Source organism: Anomalospiza imberbis, chromosome 3, assembly GCF_031753505.1.
Source record: "Anomalospiza imberbis isolate Cuckoo-Finch-1a 21T00152 chromosome 3, ASM3175350v1, whole genome shotgun sequence".
Lineage (NCBI taxonomy): Eukaryota > Metazoa > Chordata > Aves > Passeriformes > Viduidae > Anomalospiza > Anomalospiza imberbis.
Window position 1 is genome coordinate 40,571,115 of NC_089683.1, and position 24,813 is coordinate 40,595,927.

The window sequence follows — 24,813 nt, forward strand, 5'->3', positions numbered from 1 at the left end:
GCTTTTCCACCAGTTTCCAGGGCATCACATCCCTTCCCAAGTAAGGTAAGTGGTAGCCCAGAAAATGGGAGAAAAGACACATGCCAGCTGTAAGTCAAGGGAAGAGAGAGGTGAATGAACTTGCTGTTGCTTGGGATTTTCTGTTTAAGTGATTCTCGGCATAACACACGTACTCTGGAGCCAGCCTGTCGTTATCACGAATCTGTTTGGCATTCATTGGTAATGGCTGTGATCATCAATCCGATTAGTGCTCATATAGGTGTCAATGGCTTTCCCTTGCAATTTATTATTAGTTAATGAACACCTATATTAGGCTCATACTGCATGTAGTTTAAAACCTGCTTAAAAGGGTTAGCTGTGAAATTTAGTGCCAGCCAAGCTCTGTGTCTCAAATCAGTCCTCAGCTTCCTGCAAGGCTTCTCTCAGAAAGTGAAATTTTATTGTCTGCGAGATCACTGCTAGGAGACAAAGACAGGGGACAGAGCTTTTGGCCTGGGGACAATGAAAAGCTCACTCAAACAATGCTCTACAGCTTCTGGGCTCTTTCTGCCTCCATCCTCTGCCTGCCTGTTTAGCCAGAGGCAACCAGCTCTGGGCAGAGCTTTGGCTTGTAATGAGAATTAGGTGAGGGGGCTGTTTTCCAAAAGCAGGGACCAGAAGGATCTTGGTTTTGTGCCAGTGGCTCTCCCAGGTATGACAGGATTCAGCTGCTGTTGCTCACCCAGTATCCAGTCCAGCTCTTGCCGATGCCCTTGTTGTCATCGGAGTCAGGCTATCACTGACAGAACCAGGAGATACTGCCTCCAGAGGGGAAAGTGACTCCTAACAAAGGAGATACCTGAGTCATAAAAAACTTTTTCTCACAGAGCACAAAGTTCTCACCAGTCAGATGGTCAGTGTGACTTTGCATTTGACACTGAGACAACAGGGACTTTCATATCTCCAGGGAACATCCCTACCTATTCCTTTGGGTTCCCTTTCTACATCTCAGTTAGTTATATATTGGCACTCTTCATTCATTTCTAGCTGTTGTTAACTATTAATTGGGCTTTAGCATAATGACTAAACCCTTGCATAGAAGTCCTCCTTTGCCCTTGGAATACTACTGCCTTATATGTCTCCACAAAACAATAAAATATCATAAAAAATTTTTTTGAAAACTTTTTCGATGTGCCTTTTTACCAGCCTCATTTCAGTTTGCTGGGTTTTATCCCTTTAGTCTTTTCCATAATTGTCAGTTCACCCCCTGCTCCACTCTTTTCTCTGTTTCCTCCTTTATTCTCAGTTTCATGTTTAACATTTCATTAGTTAATATTGGGTTCAACTTCTTTTACCACAGTTGTTGGAGTATTCATTTTATGATTCACAAAATACACTTTTTTTTCCCCCAAATTCCTCTCTGTTAAAAATACTTTTTCTCAATCCTTTTTGGGTTATCACTCCAGCCATGTCAATCATTCCTTTTTCCACCTTTCAGTAAAATGCAAACTGCTCCTCACTGCCTTTGAGAACCTTTATAATCCTTACTCCTGAGTCGTTATCTTTTATCTCCCATCCTCTTTGCTATGCCACCATCATTCCACCTTCTTTGCATTTCCACCATTTTATGTTTTGTGCCTCTTACACCATGGAATATCATCTCAGAACTGATCCACAAGGCTGTGACTCTAACTTCAGATTCTGATATCTTTTGTAATGCTTACCAAAAGGCTTTGGGATCAATACTGACAGAAGAGTAATTTGAATTTTGCTGGGAAATAGTAGGGGAGGGTACAGCATTGTTCTCTTTTTATTCTGGCTCACACAAATATCCCCTCACAAGGAGTACTCTTTGTTGAGAAGATCATGTCTCCACCACACCTCTGAACAGCACCTACCACATTGTTGGTGCCAATGGAATACAATAACAACAATAATAATAACCCCTACCCAGAAAACCTCATTAAGGACCTCAGGTATCCCTTGAGTTACATATTGATCCATGTAAAGGATTGCTGTGTCATGCACTTACATGAAAGGCCAAATTTAAATCCCCCCAAAAGCCACAGAAGAGCTCACATTACAGCTCCACAAAGAAGCTTGATTAAATGTGAATTTGGTTCAAGGTCTGAAGTGTACATATTAAAACTCCTGAGGATCTTTTAATCAAAACTTGGACCCTTTTGCGTGGTTAAATCTCTGATTTTTGTTAGGTGATATTGACACGGATTGTTTGCTGATGCATTGTGATTTAATGCAATGTGACTGTAATCCCTGCATGCAAATGATTAATTACAAAGTGTATTTGATTTTTTAAAGGATTTATCACATTTCCTACACTTCTGCTTCTGTTTAGATTGCAGTCTAAAAGTCTCACACTTTTATTTTTTTTAATTTCATTTGAATTATTTCAGAAGATGTAATCATTCACGAGCTATTTAGCTTTTGGATTAAAACAGGTAATTGTTGTTTATAAAATATTATGGCTTCAAGTCTACAGCAACTTTAAATATTTCTGTATTTGCTTCAAGGCATGAGGAGACAGTGACACAGCTCATTTCCTCTGCTGAGCCCTCTTTGCTGCCTTGTACAACACTTATTTCAAAGCACGCCACAGCTTAGAACTGTCGTGATCCCCATTAATATAAAATCATTGACCTCTGCTCCTGCTGGTGCGACTAAATTACATTCTGCTGCTCAGCAGCAGCCGCATATGGGGCCAGCTCTTTTAGTCATGGCCAGGTGCCTTGATGTCAGTGCTGCCCCTCCTACGCTCAGGGTTTTCCTTTAATGAGGATTATGCACCTTCAAAGATTGAGGAAACCCACTCCCAGAATGGCAGCATTTCTAATGGCATCTGGTCTTACCACACCGTAACTCTGTGTTGCAGGAAACTGTGGAGAGGTACTCTGTTATCCCCCTCACAGTGAGGAACTGTGAGAGTTCATGATTTTGTAGCTGTGTTCTCCCTTGACCAACAAACCCAAGACACTATGAACAGAAATATCACATTTTTATGAAGCCCTGTAATGTTATGTTAAAAGAGTATCCTATATCGTGTCAAAACCTGGGTGGGATTCCTTCCCCCTCTCCTTGCCTTTCAGTTCATGCTGCTCGAAAATAAACTGCACGTAGCAGTTTTATAGTCTGCACATTATTGTGTGCTCCTACAGAAAAAAAAAAAGAAAAAAAAAAGAAAAGAAAAGAAATGAAAAAAGATTTTATAGGATTGATTAGGATTGATACAGCTTCTGAATGTGGTCAGCTTTTCTCACTGTGTGGTCTTTCTTGATCTTTTTTCCCCTGACCCTTTTCACCCACCCCCACCCCCTCGAGACACTGTGCTTTGTGAGCCATGGTGCATTTTTGCCTGTAAGCAATGTACTCTACAAATGGGTCTGAGCAGCAAGTTTCTATACCAATCTTCCTAAACATAATGTTCTTCAACAAGGAAATATTTTGTGTCCTGGTCTTGCAATGAGTTACATATTGTTCGAATTTGGCACCAATCAGAGAGACTAAGCGCTGATGATCTCTAGAATAACTCTTAAACTACCACAGAAATTGCCAGTGCACAAATTTTGTGTTCAGTGCCACCAAGCAGTATTCATCACATTAAGCTTGAGATTATGTCAAAGTGAATTAACAATGATCATCTCCTTCTTCATAGTAGTCAAATTATTATAGATCTCATCATGTAAGAATAAGTAACAAAGGAATTTGGAACAAAAAGTTTTTATACGGGAAAACCAGAAAATATTCTGTGGAATGTGTACATATACCTATTTCTTTTTGTTTAGGGTATCTCTGTATCAAGGACTTAATATCATTGGTCTCTTTGGTAGGTATCACTATTTTTTTCATATTTTAGGCTACTTCATAATTTTATGTTCCAATTAATATAAATCTGACACTATTTGTTATTTTTGGAAATCTGATGGGTTTGTGTATTCTCTGTCCAAAGCGATCACATAAAATAACAATAAGTGTTGTTGTTGACTATAATAACCACATGATGTATGTTCTTTGTTGTATTCTCCCTTGTGCTCCCAGTGAAAGTTAATGGTGACCAAATATGACCTGGAAAGCAAAGCTGAAGGTTTAGAAATTTCTTTTTAGTGGGTACCCATAGCCAAATTGCAGATAAATCTTTGAAATTGAAAGGAACAATTCCTTTTTTTTTTCTTTTGTGTGCATGGGTGAGAGGGGGAGGAGGAGGTTTTTAATTGTGTTTTGTTCTTTATGAAAGGTAACATCTGGATTAACAACTTGCTTCTGAAAGCTGATACCCAAACAGAGAGCTTTCTTTACTGAGAGATGTCCTAACCCCAGTCACACGACTGCTAATTTGGCTTTTCTCTTAATCGCTGCAGAACTTGCTGAACAGAAGCAAAACTATGTGCATGCTAATAGCTCACTTTCTACATACTCCCCTCTCTCCCTCGGAGTGTCTGGTGTGCAAAGCCGAGCTGGAACAAAGATACACTAATTATTCTCCATTAATTTGTCTGCTTGAATGGTCTTAAATACCAGAGTGATTAATTAGCGCGAAGCAGCCAGGGCAGGATGTCACACCCTTCTCTGCGTTTAAGTGTCGGCGAGGTTGTGCTCAAGTGTTGACAACAGCATATCTTTAATTTTCTCCAAGAAGAAAAGTTTAGTCAGTACAATTAATTTGAGCTTGGCTAGCTTGCAGGAATAAATGTAATGTGGAATAATACGACTACTGATTAGACAATTTTTTGCATTCTTAGGATATGGTAAAACTTTTTGGCACCTCAGTTATTGAATATTGTTTTTCTATAATTGTTTCAAATTGGTTTAATTACTTTTGTGTATTTTGCAGTTAAAAAGAGGATCACAAACCACATAGAAATTATCTTTAATGACTACGTATATGTAAATGGTTTGATATGAGGGATGAATTAAAGAGAGACAACCGATTTCAATTCAATTTCTGAATCTTTTCATTCAGTGTTTTTTCATGGTGATTTGTCCAAAAATATATGTCAACATAATTTCAAAAATTACTGATTATCTAGTTTGCAGAATCTCATGTAAATTAAGTAAAATAATGTGAAAATGAAATAGAGCTGGTTCTGTAATATTTACCTGAGATCGGCACATGCATTGCCCTTTTGTTTTCATATAGAGCTGTTAAAAGAATATACTTTAAGATGTTAATAATATACTTGTCTAAAATCATGGCCATAATAATGCTAAGATTTATATATACACTTTTGTGGATTCTGACAATTGCTTGTGTTTAGTAAGCATGGTACATAAAAATACATCATCAGTTGTGGTAGCTCTGGTAATTGTAAAAGTTACTGCATTTGCATGTCCTTGTGTTTTGTTTTGATTTTTTTAACCACTTCTTAGAGCATAATTTTTTACTTGGGGTAGGGGGCATAAATGCAAAAGAAGCCCTAGACATTAGACGATGCCTGTGACCTTTTAGCAGCTACCCTGAGATAACCCCCTAAAGGGGCCATACCAGAAGCCACAGAGAGAGCTTCATTTCTCCTTGCATTGTCAGTCACTATTGTTCTCCTTGTCAATTAATTCCCCATAATAAATGTTTGGCCATGTTGTGCTGATACAAGCCGCTTCAAAGTGTGTTACTTCACACAGAAACTGACCCTTTCTCTTGCCCATTCATTGCTGTGTTTCAGCCATCAATGTATGTTTTACTTCATAAGTGAAATTTTTATTCAGCTATCAGTGTGGATTGAGGTTTTCTTGTTACAATGAAAGTTTGGGGAATGGTTAAAGTATATGACGAATATTTGTTTAAATTGACAGAGCTTAGATGTACCAAGGTTTGCAGAAAAATGTAAGTGCTATGATGTGTGTATTGAAACATCCAAATATATTTAAGTCAATGACCATTACGGCACCTACATTCAAGAAAATCACAGACAATTCTGACAAAAACTGTCAGTTTCTGGGTCCCCCTAAGGTCAATAAGTAGACAAAATAGACTGAATGTGAAGCGGAAGTCTCGACCATTGAGTACAGATAATGGAAACTTATTTTTAAAAAGAAGAAAAGAACAGGAAATTAAGTAATACCATCCATTTGATTATTCTGTGTGTTGTGTATTTTTTCTGTTGTGGGTTGCTTAAGTAGAAATATTTTTGCATTAGAATTTTTTGATTGCTCAATTTCCTCTCCAGTCAGTGAATGATGCTGAGAAACTTTTATCCCTTGTTCATTGTGTTTATTCCTCCATCCTAAAAATCATCCCCTATATTTTAGTTTCTAGGTCCTTACTGATATTTAGACACTTGTTAAGCTTGTCTACCTTCTTCCCAGTAATCTCATTTCCCCATTTCTTCTCTCTTAACAATCACTGTATGCTGCACACTGTAGGCGCAGTATCTATGGCTACCTATGACACCTTTGTAATGGGAACACCTCAGATAAAAATGCTTAGACAGGAGATTGGGAATCAGCAGAATTTCAAACTCTTAGATGGTTGATTTGATCAGAGAAATGTAACCCAACTATTAAAATACATTCCCCATTCTTATAAGTATTAACATTTAAGGTCTGTCCCAACAGCCTTGTCGTAGGCAGTGTTCTTCACACTCTCCTACTCAATCAAAATAACAGCATCCATCAAGCTGTTATGAAAATGAATAAGCTGCTCTGTGGGAGAATTATTTCAGTGTACTATTACAGGGCCAATGTGATCCAACTTGGATCTTGAAACATGTTAACTCTGCAGCTTGTACCATTGCTCTCAATGGCACTAAACTAAGAAGTTAAGTCTTTTAAATGGTGTTACAAAACTTCAAGTGACAACAGAATAAGAGGTGAGATGAGCAACAAAACCCTTGCTCATTATTGTGTGTTGGCTCTAAATTATTTTATGTGGCAGAGTAGAAAGCAGTTCTCAAATATAATAATTTCCTTAGGATTAACTTAAATCAACAAATTAATTAATTAGCTATTAATTACTTGCTTTCTTCATTCAGATCACATATTAATTATTTGCTTCTTGACTTTATTGTCAAAAGGCTCAAATATCCAAGATATTTTTTCAACAAACTACAAGTAAGAAAAATATCCAAGTATATTCTCAGTGTTTTAATTTAAAGAATTTTGTTGTATTTTTCGTGCACCGGTAATGTTATTTTAAAGTGAAAAAATTGCTCCTGTCATTTTGAAAGGTCAGTACTGGTGTCAGTTTATCTGCTATGTCAGTGCTGGTCAAATGAGTCCTCCCTGCATGGTGAGAGCAGATCCAACTGTGCTAGCTGCTCTACATTTTCCATGCTTGTGTGACATTCTCATTTATACCTCACTTCCTCTGTAAGGCAACCATGTGAAATGTCTGTCCTATGCAGAGAAATAGAGGACCAACTTCAAAGGTGTCCAACATACAGATGATGAAGAATTTCACTAATATTGCCTTTGTAATTAAAATTTTGTAAGTTGACTCACTCGTTATTCCCTAGCAATTGATCATAATTATTTAATTAAGACTGTGTTAAATCAGAGGCAAAATGCAGCCATTCTTCCAGAGGATATCTGAAGTGCATCCTAACATTTGCCTGATTAAAAAGTCTTAGACCTCTGTGAGGCTTTCTGCAAAGCATACATGCAAAGCATGGACGAGACAGGTTAGTCCTTCAGATTACAGATCAGCCACCAATAAGGAGCATGTAAATATGAAGCAGAATTCCAGTGCAAATTGGCACAGCTTCCTTAACTGCAGAGAAACTGCATTGATTAACAATACCTGTCGAGTCCACACATGTATGAGATCTCTGTTTATCACAGCAGGAAGATTTTTCGTGTATGTCCTTCAATTGCACGAGCTCTGAGGCCTAAGGAACTAACAAACAAACAAACAAACAAAAACTAAACCTCAACAAACCTGCAGTTGCCTCTTTTGTTTTATTCAAAGCCAGGCTCAGTGACTACTTGGAATCAGCAGGTGCAGCTGGGACTTGCCTCAAAATTAGGGGCTGAATCTATTTTTTTTCCCTTGCAACATTTCCATTAATCTGTTAGCGTCAGCTTTTCCTGAAGATACTAACTAGGGGGTAGAGTGCTTTTATGATAAACTTACAGGAAGTTAAAAATAGTCCTTAGAACACACATCTCAGGTTCATAAGGAAATGGGACAAAGTTCAGTGTTTCAGCTAATGACTGAAACACTGGCATTCAGAAGCTATTCAGTCTTCTTTTTGTTCAGAACCATAAGCACGCAATGAGTTACCTTTCCTAAGCAAATGCCAACCCTTATTCTGTAAATGTGTGAAAATGTTTAGGCTCAATAGCTCAAGGCACCACCTTTCAAAGGGTCGAGCCCTTTAGTAAGAATTTCCATTGCCACCAATGAAAATAGCAGGGTTTTATCCCATTATGGAAGAATAGATGTCTGAAAGTGGATATGGAAATTAATTTGATCCCCTCCATTTTTGAATTTTTTTTTTCAGTGTAGCACCTTAATTTTTCAGCAAGACGTAGCTGATTGATGCTGTCGTTGACCTCCCTCCTTCCTCATTTATTCACTACCCACTGTTTACTAACATTTTTTTTCTGATAACACTTGAAAGATGGAATTTACTTTCAGTCCTATTTCTGGAACAGACCCTGAAGTGTTAGCTTTATCAGGGGAACATGTGTATTTCTTATTATTTTGAAGGTCTAATTCTGAGCAATTAGGCCAACTAAAATCAAAACACTATGCTAACAAGCTATGAAAGGCTGAGGGAGAGAAAGATAGTTTCTCCTGGACTTCTGAATATTTGATGCTCTCATTTCTGAAGGGCAGTGGTACCTCAGAAATTCTCCTGTCAATAAAAGGCATTTGTTTGAATTCTTGGTCCAAGAGCTTTATCTCCGAGAAAGAAGAAAAGGTGGTTTTGGTAATATATTAGCCTTTCTGATTATAAGATATCCTCATGTAAAGGAGAGAGAAAGAGATCAATTCATTTTCCATCCTGTTATTTATGGCATCCACATATCACAAAAGTAGTTTGGACAGAATTTGATTCTTATGCAAGGCTACATTAGAGAAATACTAAAAAAAATCTACCTAGTTCCTGTTACCTATTTGCAATCCTTTTATTCTCTTTTGTCACAAGACAACACTAAATAGATATGATTGCATAATATATAAATCTCTAAAATATAAGAATTTTAAGTATTCTTTAAGAACCCCCATGAATGATAGAAATTTACAAACCAGCTGGCCTTTTTCTTCAACAATTGATGCATTACAACAATTTAGAGATGTAATTAAGAAAATTACTTTTAATATTGATGCAGAAGCTGAGGGCAGGGTAGATCATCCAAGTTTCTAGGACCATAATGGAGAATGTATACAGAGGAAGGCAGAGCACTTACATACACAGGCTGACGATGCAGAAGACTAGAGCCTAGAATGTCTTCCTGGCAGCTTGGACCACGGCATTCCCTCCTGGAGGGAAACTCACAAGTCATTAATATCTGACTGATTGCTATGCTGGCTCACAGCTTCATGTAGGACAGCACAGCTGGGCTGAATCTCGTGGACATGGCCATACGTTCTCACATGTGTACACGTGGGCACACACAAGCATCTGCACATGGACACACATGTAGAGGCAAGGAGCAGACATTGCAGCCATCCTAAGGAAGTAAAGATCACTCCAAATCCTGCCAAAACTGGCAACACTCCTGTTTTCAGTAGGTGTTTCCAGGCTGTCAGACCATTTATTTACCCCCTCAGTATGTGCTGTCACTCCTGATCACTTACACACAAAGTGCTTCCAGAAATATGTTTACAGAAGAACCTCATTGTGACTTTCCTATTAGTGCAAATTAGTGGGAGTACTTCCCTTGGAAGTGCTCTTGGGAGACATTTTGGAAAGCTCTTGTTATTTGCTTGCTACTATAAATTAATCCCAAATGTTTGTATATTATTCATGAACATAAAACTCAAACAAGCCTTCTATCCCTATCTCTGTGTTTATACAGTTTCCACATCCAGTTAAAATGAAAAGAAAAAAATATTTGGGATGTGGCCCCACAAATCCACTACTGCATAAGGGAATAGGTTAACACTGCTCTGTAGTTGAGCACACTGTTGGCACTCAGTTAATATGAGATATTTTTCTCTACCTTTACACATAGGAAAATGATGCCAGTTATGGCAAGACAGGAGTATAACCACAGGCCGCTTCTTCACTGGGTGCTCACAGTCTTGGTAACTTTCTCTTATGCAGTGTTCATCAGCCACGCTGTTAGAAAAATAAATGTAGACACAGATAATAAGGTAAATATTTAACTAGGTAGCTCTGACAATGTGGCACAGGGTAAATTGCTCTTTTATACTGAACCAAAATCCTGAGAGCAAAATTTTGGTGAGAATATGCACAAATTTTGTTGAAAGTCTGAGCCGCTTTGAATTTTGTAGCGCAAGAATATACTCATTCAAATGAATACTCTGTTTCTGAATGGTCATCAAAGGGAAGAATGAATCTTTGCACTGTTGTACTACATAACGATCAGTGCACAGAGAAATTAAACTGAAAGTCTGCAGAGTTTTAAAATTTGGGGTTTACTTCAGGAAGATGAATTGCATGGGAAGAAGAGAGCGTACACCCTGCATCATTCTGACAAAAGTTCTCATGGAGGTAATGCTGTTACTAGATGAGAAACTAAATAGAAATGTTCAATAAAACATGTGTGCATCTGCACAATAGAATAGTCCTTATATTTTACATTGAGCTACCTCAGGGTCAGGGAAGGTATTTTATTAGAACAGTCAACAATAATAGCATGATTTTTATTAGCAGGAAAAGATAGAGTGAGAGACTACTAATTATTTTTCAGCCTGAGGGGCATTTTCCCTGAAACGACTGTTAATTTGATCATTGTAGTGCAGTTCACAGATTTACATGAACTTATTTCGGTATGACACATGGCTAAGAACTGGACTAAATATGTTGCTTTATTAATGGGTTTCAGTGAGTGTATTAGAAGGTGCTAAGCGTGTGGGTATAGGGATGATATTGATAGTACTTAGAAGGCTGAATCTTTTCAGAAGTAGCTAGCCCGGAGCCCTTTCTGTGTGATATTTTTTGTTCATGCAATGAGATATTAAGCCTACAAGAATGAAATAAAATCCCAGTGAAATGAGTATTTGTTGGTGTTGTCTTAGATCTATGTGCAATGATGCTGGTGGAGGTTTTGGGCTGAGTTTGTTTTTTGGGTTTTTTCTTTCATTTTGGTTTGTTTGTTTGTTTCAAACTAATCTGGCAGGTCTAAAAGGCAATTACATTTTAGGTAATTATTTAATCAATACATATGGCTTAGATGTTTATGTATGTATGTGCACATATATAAATATAAACACATTCTTAATGAATCTTATAGTAGAAGTGACAAAAAATCCTGGGAACACATTCTAGGTTTTAGCATTTTTAAGCACTCTGGCATTATTCTTACTTCAGCCGTCTCCTCTGCTTTTCAGCCCACATACACACATTCTTTCAATCCTGAGGAGAGTCGTATATGCAGTCGGAAAGGCCTTTAATTTAGATTAAGAGAAACTGCATGATGAAAGGGAACAAAAACAGAGTCTACGTAAGGACAAATAGTTTGCATCTCCTTTGTCACACACTGCCTTTGCTTTTCCTCATGAAGTTTCCTTACAAGTCTCCCTTGCTGGTGGGGACTTTTTAGAAGTGTAAAACTTTAATGTGCAGCAATCAGTCACTATTGCTGTGCATGACTGTCCCACATGCAGACCAGCAGGATGCAAGGCACAGCTGCATCATTCATCCTGCTGTGGGCAGACTCCAAACATGTGGTTGGTACAAGTGAAGTATTCTCACATGGTCATATCAATGTTCTCTAAGTTGTATCATGAACAATTTAATCCCATAAAAACTATTTTCATTGCCAGCTGAGGGAAAAATGGTGGAAGAAACTCTCAGATGGGGAGAACAAGCATTTCCAATGAACTGTCAGATTATTTCCCCACTTTTCTCTCAAGATCGTGTTAGTTTAGTAGATATTGACCTTCCTGAACTTGGCAAAGCAGTAGCACTGCTTTTCCAAGTGCTCCCCAGGTTGAATGGTGACTCTAGGTCAAGAATTTCATTTTTCTTAAGCATACTATTGACCTAAAACTCACTCTGAATTAGGGAATATAAGCAAATTTTTGCCTTCCTTAATGCTCTAGATTGCCAATTGCTCCACCCCATCCTCCAATGCCCCCCAGATCTCTTTAGCTGATGTAAATAACTACTCTGTTTTTGACTGCTTTAAGGTCCCAGTTTTAGTCCTGCCTGCCTCCAATTACCATCTGCTCATCAACAGACCCAAAAGTAGCATTTCCTAGTCATGATTCAGCAAGAATTTCTAGATACCAATTTCTTCTTGCAGTAGCAAGAGGCAGAAGTATTTTGATCTACCTTTTTCTCTCTAGATTTAGTAGAGAAGAGGAACACAATTACACAAAATAATAAGTCTAACAGAAAACACTCAACACTCAACAGAAGCAACCAGTTTTTCAATGACATTGTGTAACCGTGAGTTCCTGTAAGAAATTTTAACTAGATTTATAAAATCTTTATTGAGATAATCAAGATATTATGATTTGCAACATGGATGGTCAGGTCTCAGCTTCCAATGCATGGATATCAGAACCCACCCTAAACCTCTGTCTGGAAATGGAGACAGAGAGGCAATAGGCAGAAAGCTGAAGGATAATAGTTTGCAATCCCATTGCAGGAGTAAATAACACAGGGATCCACAGAAGCAAATGAAAATACAGAAAATATAGAAAAGAAAAAACTGTTGGGATAGCACAAAGAGGCAGCACCCTTCCTAATGCTGCCTGATCTTTATCATCACCTTTACTTCACCATGGGTCTTACTTCTGAAGAACCAACATGATGAAAACACAATTTAGAATTGCCTTTCTTTTCATCACCAGTTCTACCCTAAGTTAACTTTTTCTAAAGATGAAAATGTTGTTTGGGCATCCTCTTAAGCTCATTGTGAGCTTGTGTATACCTGCATTGTATACAGATTTATTTTGCTGCCCTAAACAGGACACTGAGATTGGACAGCGTTCACAGGTAGATTTTTGTTGAGAGAAAATGACAGATTATTGGCTGGAATTGCTACCATCACTGGTTTCTAACATTCATGTTCATGATAAAAATTATTTATCTCAGTCATGCTGAACTGTAAGGCTATCCTGATTCCAGCTAGTATGTCAATGTGCAGAAAAGGCTAGGAGAGAAACAGGCACAATCAGGCACTGCTAGGGCTGCGTGATAGTTAACATGAACTCTCAGTTTCTTGTGTTAAGGTCATTCTCTAAGGACTCTATGAGGTACCAATAGATCCTGACACACAACTCCATATCCTAGACTTTGAACTGTCCTAGGCTCTTCTCTGATATGTAAGATCTAAATAGCAAGGTCCCATCTGAACCTTCCAGATACACCTTTTTCTAAGAGATTTTACTTCAAATAAATTAGATCCCTTAGGATTTGAACTGCATTATTTTTAAGGATTTTTACCTCCACAGAATTGAGATAGTAATAAATATTTCATTTTTAGTAACTTCTTAGTCTATTTTATATATATCAAAAAAGTTAAAGCTCTGATTTCAAGAAAAGAAATCCAATTTTTAACTCTTTTATTTACAGCTTTTATTGCTTTCTTCTGACAATCTGAAAGATAGGTAAAACTAGAGATTGAATGTTGCAATGATAAAATAGATGTATTTTTATCTAAAAGGAAACCAAAAGCCTATTATCCCAATAGTTAGAGTCCTTCAACCATGTTTGAAATTCAAATATTTGTTTTAAATCCAAATAAATAAACTAGAGTTGTATCACACATCTGTTGAAGTACGATTAATGACATGGCTGATATCACACATTTTTATACCATCCATAGCATAAAAATGTCCCTGTAACATTTTCCTCAAAAACTGGCTTTATTGTAATAGACAGAAAAATAGAAGAAAATGAAATTAAATTAATGTGTATAATGGGTTTTCCTTTCTGCTGTGAAAAGCGCATGGTAAACAGAAAATGTTAACTGGAAATCCTATTGCCTTAAACTTTAAAAAAAAAGGAATGTAACAAACACATGGCTAAAATTTCTCTGATTTTCCTTTCCTTTTGCTCATTCAGGATATGAAGAGATATGGTTATATGAGCAAAATGGAACCTTTCATCCAACTGTTCTTTAAGTTGAGCAGTACTAAATTTCACATTAATCAAAAATAAGGTACAGTCCTACAGTAATCCCTGTAATAATTTTGTGATCTGTTTCCATTTCACAGCTAAAATACCTCTTGAGTATTGTAGGGGAACTGTGAGCCAAAGTGATAGGGCAAGAGATATCTGGTAGGTCTCACACTGCAAAATATTTCTATCATTTTTATGTTGTCCAAGACAACAGCAACTTGAATACTGTAAACTAACCTGGAAGAGAACCATCAAATTTCAAAGGGGAAAATAAGTGTGGCTCATTAAAAATGCTATAACTGAGTAGAGTTAGCTGTGAAGGATCATTTTTAACAGCAGTGTCTTGGCTGGAAGCTCAGTAGCATCTAAAAATGTGGGACAATTTCATGCAACCAAACAAGAAGGAAATGATTATACAACAATCAAAACAATATTGCTGTTTGGATGTTCTTTAAAGTTGTGAATAGCCACCTTTGCTTTAAAATTCACATTTTTGAACTTTGGAAAGTGTACTTGAAGACAATTTGGTGCTGTTTTTTCCTTCCAAAGCCATATGGTTGAGAGAATTAAGCACTGTCCTGGGAATCAGGACATTCTCACTCCTTGTCTTGTCTTTACTGTTGATGGGTCTTAATACTTTCTACTTCTTTAAACTTTGGAAATGCTATTTAATTATGCTATGCAACAACCCAGTTTGCAAACATTAATTAAGCCTTATAGGTCCCTTGTGGTGTGAGACAGGTAAAATACCATTAGTCTCAGATAATAGGGAAAATAAGGCTCAGAGGGGTTAAGTGGCATGCCCAAAGTCACAGAAGCAGTAGTATTTGGATCAGTATTATAATTCAGATTGTCTTTTAATCTACAATGACTCTCAAGCAAGGCCAATGCATCCATGTGATTCCTTTGATTTAAAGAGCAAGAAACAACCATTTTAGTGGTTGTGAAAATTCAGTACCTTTAGGCTCAAATTACCTCTAAGCATTCATTTGATCTTCACTGATTTATAAACAGGCACATGCATAGGCCACTTCAGTGCTGGGGAAGATGAGCAAAGAATACCAACATCCCTTTAAGAAGTTTCTAAAGCAGGGAGGGAGGCAACACTGTGTGGAGGGCATCACCCCAGGGGCAGGCTGTGGGGTTGGTGTTTCAGAGTGCAGACCCCACAGGAGGCAGTGGGCTTCCAGCTGCTCCACTCAGAGAAACACAAAAGTGATCTTCTCTGACTAGAAGAGGTCAGGGAAGGGTTTCCATCCTGTCAGCTAATCTAGGCGACACAGGAAGGTAAAAGAGGCTGTTAAGGAAAGAAGCAGATGACTCAGTTCCTGTTCCATGTGGGTCACCAAGGGCATAGCAAGGGGACCCCATGTGTGAAGACAGGAGCTTTGCTGTTTATCCACTCCTTAGAGATGAGCTGCACCTGGACTCCATGCCTATAGCTCCCTGCAGACAATGTAAGCCAAGAACTGACAGAGCAGAGTGATAAGCTTTGTCTGGGACTTCTCAAGCAAAGGAGGAGGAAGGATATCCAGCATTTAGAATTAACATGTTAACATCAACCATGAAGAGCAAAGATCTGAAACAGCATCATAACTAGGGTACTTAGGATTATGTAGCATCCCCTATTCAAGCACTGCTACATACTCAGGTAGTCATGAAAGAGTATTCTGAAAAAGTACAAAGAAACCCTGGCAGATACCTTACTGTATACACATCTTATTTTCCACATACTATATTCAAAGGTTGGCACATGTCCTCATTGTAAGAATATATAAGAAGGAATAGTACGCTTGGGTTTTATAGGAATTATTAAATAAACTCTTTTCTACAGTTCATATATACATATGGGGTTTTTATTTTATCCATTTCCTATATGGATTCCACTTCTGCTTCTGTTAAGGCAACCAGTTCCTAAAGTGTGCAGAATCTGTGCTCGTGCCTTTTGAAGAGCCTGCCCTTTCTGGGCAAGGCGGTCCTCATGTGCCAGAACATAAATATTTGAGGTGGGCCTCCACTGTCCTTTTGTTCTTCCTGACTCACAAACTAGATTTTTATGGGATCTGCAGTGCCTACACCAGATTTCTGAACTGCAGGCTACAGCTGACTGAATGCTCTTCCTCAATAGCCCAACTGAATTCTGTTGAGTTGAAGAAGAAGATACAGATAACCACACTGGTAGCAGCCATCTGGGGTCCTATTTAGGTTTAGGAGACAGATGACATGTCAGAATGCGATTTGCAGTTTCAAGAATATGTAACAGAAGATTCAAGTAAGTGAAGATGCTTTCTGGACCATGACATTGCTCCGATATTCTTTTTGTCTAACATTGAGTCATTAGGATATTCTAGCAGTCCAGCTTAGCAGAGATATCTCAAATAATCACAAGGAGATCTTCAAATATTTTGTCATCCAGCTACAGAATTGTTTGTGACATACCATAACCATTAATGAGAGCTAGTACTACTCCAGGAGAACTGGGAGTCTCGAGTCTTCGTATTTATGCTTATTATTATCATTATTTTCATGAGTACACAAAATTTGTCTGCCCTTGAGAAAGCTGGTCATATTCTAGTTCTGCCCTTTGGATGGCTCCAGCCTGTGCCAGGTACTTCTATAAATCTAATCCAAAAGGAAACCATTCCTGAACTGATGTTAACAAGAGTGCTTGGTACCTCTTCAAGTGATAGTGTCTCCACTGAAGCCCTTAGGACTGCCTCTCAGTTTGATTATTGTTACTCTGATCATATCTCACTGCATTTCCAAGGGTGCAGCCACATTACATTTCTACCAGGTTGCAGAAAATAAATTCTTGAAAATAGTAACCCTTGTGTCATTTTTGCCAGAAAACTCTGGCTAGCTGCTTAATCCTTCCCTTATCTTTCAGTAGATACTGCTTTCCTGGCTGCTGTATCCAGCCAAGAGGATCCTGTATCCTGCAATAATCACAGGAACTCCTCAAATATTCAGAGCTTCAGATATTTCCTGCCTCTATCCTTCATATACTGTCTTTTCCAAAGGTGTTTTTTAACCATGTACAGTTTAAAACCATCTCACAATCTTGATGATTAAAACCTCTTTTGTGTTCTTTTTAATTTTTTTTTTTACTCTAACCAGCCAAGGCTACACTTCATGTCCTGAATGCAGTTAGCATGTTTCCTCTTCCCCTTGACAGTGTGGAATTATTTCAAGTCTTATTGAGACTAATTTTATGGCACAGATGAGAGGTTTTTTGACAGTTTTGCAGTGACTACCCAAGTGGGTTTCTGATTTGTACTTACTACTTTTTATCAAAGAAAGACCTGCTCTGTTTTACTCAGTTTGAACCAATATGATCTCCTTCCCTTTCTGAATAGCAACCTTTAAAGATTTATAGGGCAGCAGCTTGGAGTTCACTAACTATACCAGAGACACATGAAATTACAGTTCTGATAGAAGGTGTGAATTCTGACAGCATCAGAAGTTTCAGAATAAAACCAGGAATTTCACTTAAATCTTCAGATTTTTTAATTCCCAGACTGAAATTGAGTGAAAGAAATGGTGTTGGAGCTAAGAGAAGTTTTTCTAACACTGTGGGATTTATCTAGAGGTCAAAATGCTTTCCTTGACACACAGCTAAAATAGAAGGGTGGACAAGCAGCCAGAGGCACCCCATTCATAAGTTGTCAGTCATTTTCTTTCTACAGTAAAGAATATAACTAGAAACAAACACTGACAGCCAGATAAATTCCTGCTGAAGATACAATTTGTAATTAGTGGAATATCTCCTGGTAGATTTTTAGATGTAAAGGCTAGTTGTTACTGGGAAGATAAAAACAAAGTCTCAAAATATATGTATCTTTTCCATTTATCATTTTTTAAGCTCAGGTAGGTCATGATGAGTTTGAACATCCTCTTCTTCTCCACATTTCTCACATCAGGGAAGTAGTAATCCTGGAGAGAAAAAGTAAAAAAAAAAAAAAAAAGCGTTTGACACAGTTTAATTCTGTCATGGTCTTTTGCCTGGATTTTGCCTTGGTGTCTGTCACAGGCACAGCAAACCCATCCCCTTCCTTCTAACAATTTTGAATTTTTTTTTTTACAGGTCTTCACATAGAGGAACTGCTCATCAGAACAGAAACTAACCCGCACCACGTTTTGTGCAGCTTGGCTAAATCAAAATAATGGCATCCTGGCAAACATTTGGTAGAGAGAGTGTAATAATTATTGGTTTGGTTTTCCTTAACCTCTTTTTGTTTAGTCAACATTAAGTCAATCCACCTGGAGCTTAATACTGTATGTTACTATAGTAACTTTACAGCCTATTTGATTGTGACAAAGGGCTTCATCTCGTCCATTTCATGCTCCTGTGTCGACCTACTCCCTCCCAGTGTTTTATTATATCTGTCTTTAAGAGTATCTGCAGGAGCCACAGCTGCTCTGCTTTTGTAGCAGAAAGCAGCTTTCACTGTGTGAAATACTCTGCTCTAAAAGGTCTTTTGGGCTGATGGCATTATTGAATTTCAAAGCAAAGGCAAACAACATTAAATTGTTTAAAGCTAATATTCATGTTTTGCCGTACAGCATGTTTGGGGTTTTTTTTTCAGAATGGAACAGTATATAATCACTGGTTGATACCCTTGAGAACAAAACCACAAAATAAAGCAATGTAGAATACAAAAAGACTTGAAAGTAATTCAGTTTTCAAAACAAAACAAAACAAAACAAAAAGGATGTGTTGAGGGCTTAGGAAAAACATTAGCTCCAGAAGCTGGAGTTAGCAGTTTGTAAAATGAAAAATTGAATCATATTCTACAAATGGGCCCGATTCTTCCCTGTTAAACCACTGTGAAGCCATTGATTTTAATGGCATTACTTCCAAATTTATACTGGTACAAGGCTGAGTAGTACATGACCCATGAGTGCAAAATGTTTAAGACTTTCCTACTGTTGCCTGTTCATTTTACAACCTGGTTGTTCTATAATACTCTAACCAGCCATGTGGATGATTGTAACAAGCCACTACGCAGCTTTTGTTTGGATTACCAGTGCCTCAGAACTCTTTCATTACATTGTTTGTTCCTGCTGTTGTTTAAATTTACCTTACTCTAGCTTCTCAACACAATTTATTCCTTACTGGAGCTCTTTTTCCCTGCCTGCTCTACAGCTACTGGCCTCATGAGTGAAAATACTTTACAAATCTATTTTTCCTCAGTCCGTTCAGATTTGTCTCATATTGCTAATATTTATCTGCATATTTGATTTGAGAATAAAACATATTCTCTTCCCTAGTTTCTCTCACTCCTCACATGTTGTTATGGATGCTTCTGAATAAAGAACTCTGCATCTCTTTGTCGCCAGCACAAGGGCGATGCGGCAAGGCTCCTCCCGCATTTCAGCAGAGCCCTGCTCCAGTTGTGTTAATTGTTGGGCTGGGAGGGCAGCGAGCACTGAATGCTGCCTTGTTAACTTGCTAAGCAGCTGGTCAGCAGGGTAGTTTGATTCCAGCAAGGCTCTTGACACCTCTGCCAAGGGTTATTGATACCTCACACACCCCAGCTGAGACAGATTGTTTTAGTCGTGCTTCATATCCATAGCACAGCCTGTAGTTAGGAAAAAAAGTGATTGACAGCTCACACCTCCTGGGCCCTTCTTACTACCAGACACAACATCTGCTATGCCCTGTGGAGCAGTGAACCAACACACACTGAGAGAACTGTTTCTAGTATTGTCAGGGTTGATTTTGTTTAACCCTTTCTGGCTGCTCTCTGGAGATGAACATAGGGGTTTTCTGTAATGCTTCACACGTGCTGAAAAAGTGTGGAATATTTGACCAAGCAAATACCGGAGAAGATGGCACTTGCAAGGAAACAGGCTGGCAGCGCTTCCTCTGTAAAGTGACCAGCGTACTTGGGATTATAAAATAGAAACTGGGTTATCCCTACAGAAGTGTTGCTTTTTTCCAAACAGTGCCAGGGATGCAGCCAATGGAGATTGCAACTCTGAAATGTGGCCTGAAGCAATTTCACTGTGTGCATGGATACAGGGAGGAAGCACACAGCCCTTAGTCTGTTTGCTAACCAATTACATAGGTCAAAGCACACTGGTTAAAGTTTAGGTTATATGTACGAACAGCAGAGGGGTATAGCTTTTAAACAGGGAGGAGAGAGGAAAAATGGTTCTATTTTCTACCTTAGCAAACTAGCCAGTAAGAGTTGGCAATTGCAGAATCTTCACAATAAATGATTGCATGTTTGATTACAAATATGGATCATTAAATATACATGCAAGGAACTTTTGTAAACTTTCTTCAGCATGTTTAAAAAATTATAATATTTTAAAGACTCCCAAAATCGAATCAATTGTCTTAAAATACATCTGACATATTGATATGACTTACTTTTGGATGGGTTTGGGGTTTTAAATTTTTTTTTCTCTCCTAAAATAGCTGAAGCCTAAAAATTAATATTTTTCTAAATCATAAAATTATGGAATAATATAACAGAATCATAGACTTGTCTAAGTCAAAAAAGACCCTTAATATCATTGAGTCCAATAGTTAGCCCAGCACTGCTGAGTCCATCACTAAACATGTCCCCAGTCGCCATAACTGCACATCTTTTAAACACCTCCAGGAATGGTGACTCCACCACTTCCCTGGGCAGCCCATTCCAATGTTTGATAACCCTCTCTGTGAAGAAATTTTTCCTAATGTCCAATCTAAATGTCTCCCCAAGCAACTTGAGGACATTTCCTCTAATCTTGTTATTTGGGGAAAGAAATCAAACCCTATCTCACTACAATCTCCTTTCAGGGAAGCTCTAGAGAGCAATTAGGTCTTCCCTGAGCCTCCTTTTTTACAAACTAAACAAACTCAGCTCCTCAGCTGCTCCCCACAAGACTTGTGCTCCAGACCCTTCACCAGCTTCATTGTCCTTTTCTGGGCAAACTCCAATACCACAATATATTTCTTGTAGTGAAGGGCCCAAAATTCTACACAAGATTCAGACTGTGGCCTTACCAGTGTTGAGTACAGAGAGTCATACAGGGGGGTCAATCACTGTCCTGATCCTGCTAGTCACACTATTTTGGATACAAGCCAGGACACCACTGGCTTTCTTGGCCACCTGAGTACACACTGGTTCATCATCAGCTGCCACAGACCAACATCCCCAGATCCTTTTTCAACAAGCAAATTTCCACTCTTCCCCCAGCCTGTAGTACTGCATGGGTTTGTTGTGACCCAAGTGCAGGACCTGGCATTTTGACAAGTTGTGCTTGATACATTTGGCTTCAGACCATTGGTCCAGCATGTCCAGATCTCTCTGCAGAGCCTTCCTGCCCTCCAGCTGATCAACACTTCTGCCCAAATTGTTGTCACCTGAAAATGGACTAAGAGAGAACCAGATGTCCTCATTCAAATCATTGTTAAAGACATTAAACTGGACTGGCCCCTACGCTGAGGCCTGGGGGACACCACCTGTGACCAGCCACCAGCTGGATTTAATCCACTTTCTGGGCCGGGCCATCCAACCAGTTTTTTGCTCAGTGAAAAATGCTCATGTCCAAGCCATGAACAGCCGCTTTCTCCAGGAAAATATTGTGGAAAACAGCATCAAATACTTTACTAAAGTCCAGGTAGACTACATCCACAGCCTTTCCCTCATAAACTAACTGGGTCACCTTGTCATAGAAGGAGATCAGATTGGTCAAGAAGCACCTGCCTTTCACAAACCTATCCTGGCTAGTTCTGATCCCCTGATTGTCCTGTAGGTGCTGTATGGTGGCATTTATGAGGATCTGCTCCAAAACTTTCCCCATCACCAAGGTCAGGCTGACAGGCCTATAGTTCCCCTGTCCCTTCTTCCAGCCCTTCTTGTAGACGGGCATCATATTTGTTAACCTCAACTCAGCTAGGACCTCATCAACTAGCCAAGACTTCTGGTGAATGATGAAAAGTGGCTTGGCAAGCTCTTCCACCATCTCCATCAGTTCCCTTGTGTGATCTCACAGATTTGTTCATGTCTAAGTGGTGTAGCGGGACATTGACCATTTCCCCTTGGATTATGAGGGCCTCATTCTGCCCACTGTCCCTGTCTTCCAGCTCAAGGGGCAGGGTACTTGGAGAACAACTGTCTGACTCCTGAAGACTGAGGCCAAAAAAAGCATTAAGAAATTCAGCCTTTTATTCATCCTTTGTTGCTATGTTTCCCCCCATATACAATAAGAGATGGAGATTCTCCTTAGTTCTCCTTATGTTGCTGACGTATTTCTGGAATTCTATTTTTTGTTTGACCCCCACTTCTTACTTCTCTGAGAATGGAAAACTATAATTTTGTGATTGCTGTGCCCAAGACAGCCCCCAGCTATGACATCAACCACAAGTCTTTGCTCACAAGCAACAGGTCCAGAAGGGCAGCTCCCCCATCTGCTCCCTCACCAGCTCTGTTAGGACATTACCTTCCACACACTACAGGAACCTCCTGGTCTATTTAGTCTCTGCTGTATTTCCTACAGACATCTGATACGTGGAAGTCCCCAACAAGAGCAAGGACTAGCAAAATCTCATTTTCTTACATCATATAGGTATACTCACTGAGACTCTCATAGCAAATGCTATGCAAAGTAGAGAAGGCATATGGTAACAGATCAAAAGGACTTTTTGGACCTTTTTTTTATTTGGCTGCAAACTGGCTTCCTACCATGCTGTCACGCTTTAGAACTGACGCTTGCCAGCTATATTATCTGTGTTTACAAAGCCATAAGGATGTGTTATGCTACAGGGGAACTAATAGGTTTATTAATTATATCTTTATTATTGCAATGTAATTAGCAATATTATTATTGCTAAGCATCACTATCACCTCTTGTCAGCACCATGTAACTCCAACATAAGTCACTGTGTGTTTTATATCCCAGAAAAAATTATTGGCTGAGTGAGTTAACATGATACTGTCTTGCTCATACTTCATGGGATTATATGGCTGTGTTCTTCTGGTAGGCTGAGGATTTGCTACAGTGAATGCTACAGTAAACCAGCCTTATGAGCACATGACTTACTGCACACAGCTCTCACCTTTGGTAGTTATCTATCCTTTCTTCCCTCAAGAAGCTGGACTGTACTTCTGATGACTTTAAAACTTACAGCAGCGTCAATGTGAGTTACATGAAAAAGTCAGAATATCAGATTAGTGACAAGCAATTTTTGTTTCTGGACTTGTACTGTTACTGTGACTGCCTTTGCTGTAAGGGTTCTCTGAATAAAATAAAATTAAGTGGGGTATGGACAGAATTCAGATGCATGACAAAGTCAGACTTTGAATTATGTCTTTTTTCTGAAATTGTTTTCCCTCTAGAGCTCATATTTGTTTTTATAAGAAGGTCACATTTCCTCTAAATAAGCAGGATGTAGACTATTTTTGAAATATAAGCCAACAGAAATGGGGAAATCAGCCACACTTTCAGCCAGTGGGAGAATATGGCAATGTCTTGAACTGACAACCACTTGGCACTTGCCAAGCCAAGAGCAAGCAAGGCCAGACAGATAAGATGTCAGGAAGAGATTCTGGCTCCAGTAAAACTCATGTCAAAAAACTTTTATTATCAAAATCAAATACATATTTACAGAATACATAAGGATTCACATGGGTCAAAACAACTATATTATTAGTACAAGTTAGTACCGATGAGGTGACTTGTCCACAAGTAATAGACAAATCAAGACCTCAGATCACCTTACACAGATGCAGTATCTTTCTCTTGTTGGAAACTGAAACCATCAGCCCAGTACCAAAATACAAGTCAGCTTAGTAACAAAGAAAAAGGGTTGGGTTCCTGTTCATCATGTTATACTTGTTCCTCTGTGGAAAAGACACTTTTGAAAAGAAAGGAGAGCTCCTCTAAATCATAGAAGTCACAATGCAATAATCTGAGAGACTGGGACAATGCAGTTAGATTTCAAAGAACTTCATCAAAGCAGTAGGGGAGAATGTTGGAAACAAATGCAAAGCCAAGTATAGTAGAAAGAAACAGAACAGTCTTTTCTTAAGTACTTTTTAAGGTTCACACTAAAATAGCCATATCAGGTTTTCCATGCCCCTTGTCTGTTGATGTGTCAGAACATATAAAAGAGTTAATGTTGAGTATGGTGGAAGATGTGGTGCATCAAACATAATTACCTCTAGCATCTATATTCCATTCTTCTTTTTCTTCCCCAAGAAGGCAGTCTTATTGTTTACTCTGAAAGGCAAAATCAAGGGTCAAGACAGAAACAACTCCATGAAAGCTTCTGCTATGTAGTAGAGAGACAACATAAACTAAAGGTCTTTTCTGCTCCTGAAATCTAAAACACTTGAAAAAATGAAGGTGTTAGTCAAACTCTATTACTGCAGGGAAATACGTCATATCAGTTTGACCCTTAAGTTTTGTTTGTATTTGTGCATGGCCTTGTTTTTGTTACAGGAGAGAATCTCAGTAGAGCAATCAAAACAAAAAACTCTTGTATGTGTACACATGTAACTACCTCTTTGATAACTTTTGCATTACATTCTTGGATAACCACTGAGATGTCTGGGTCATACTGTAGTTTAAATATTTTAAAATTATAATATAATGGGAGCATTTATCTATGTTCCTC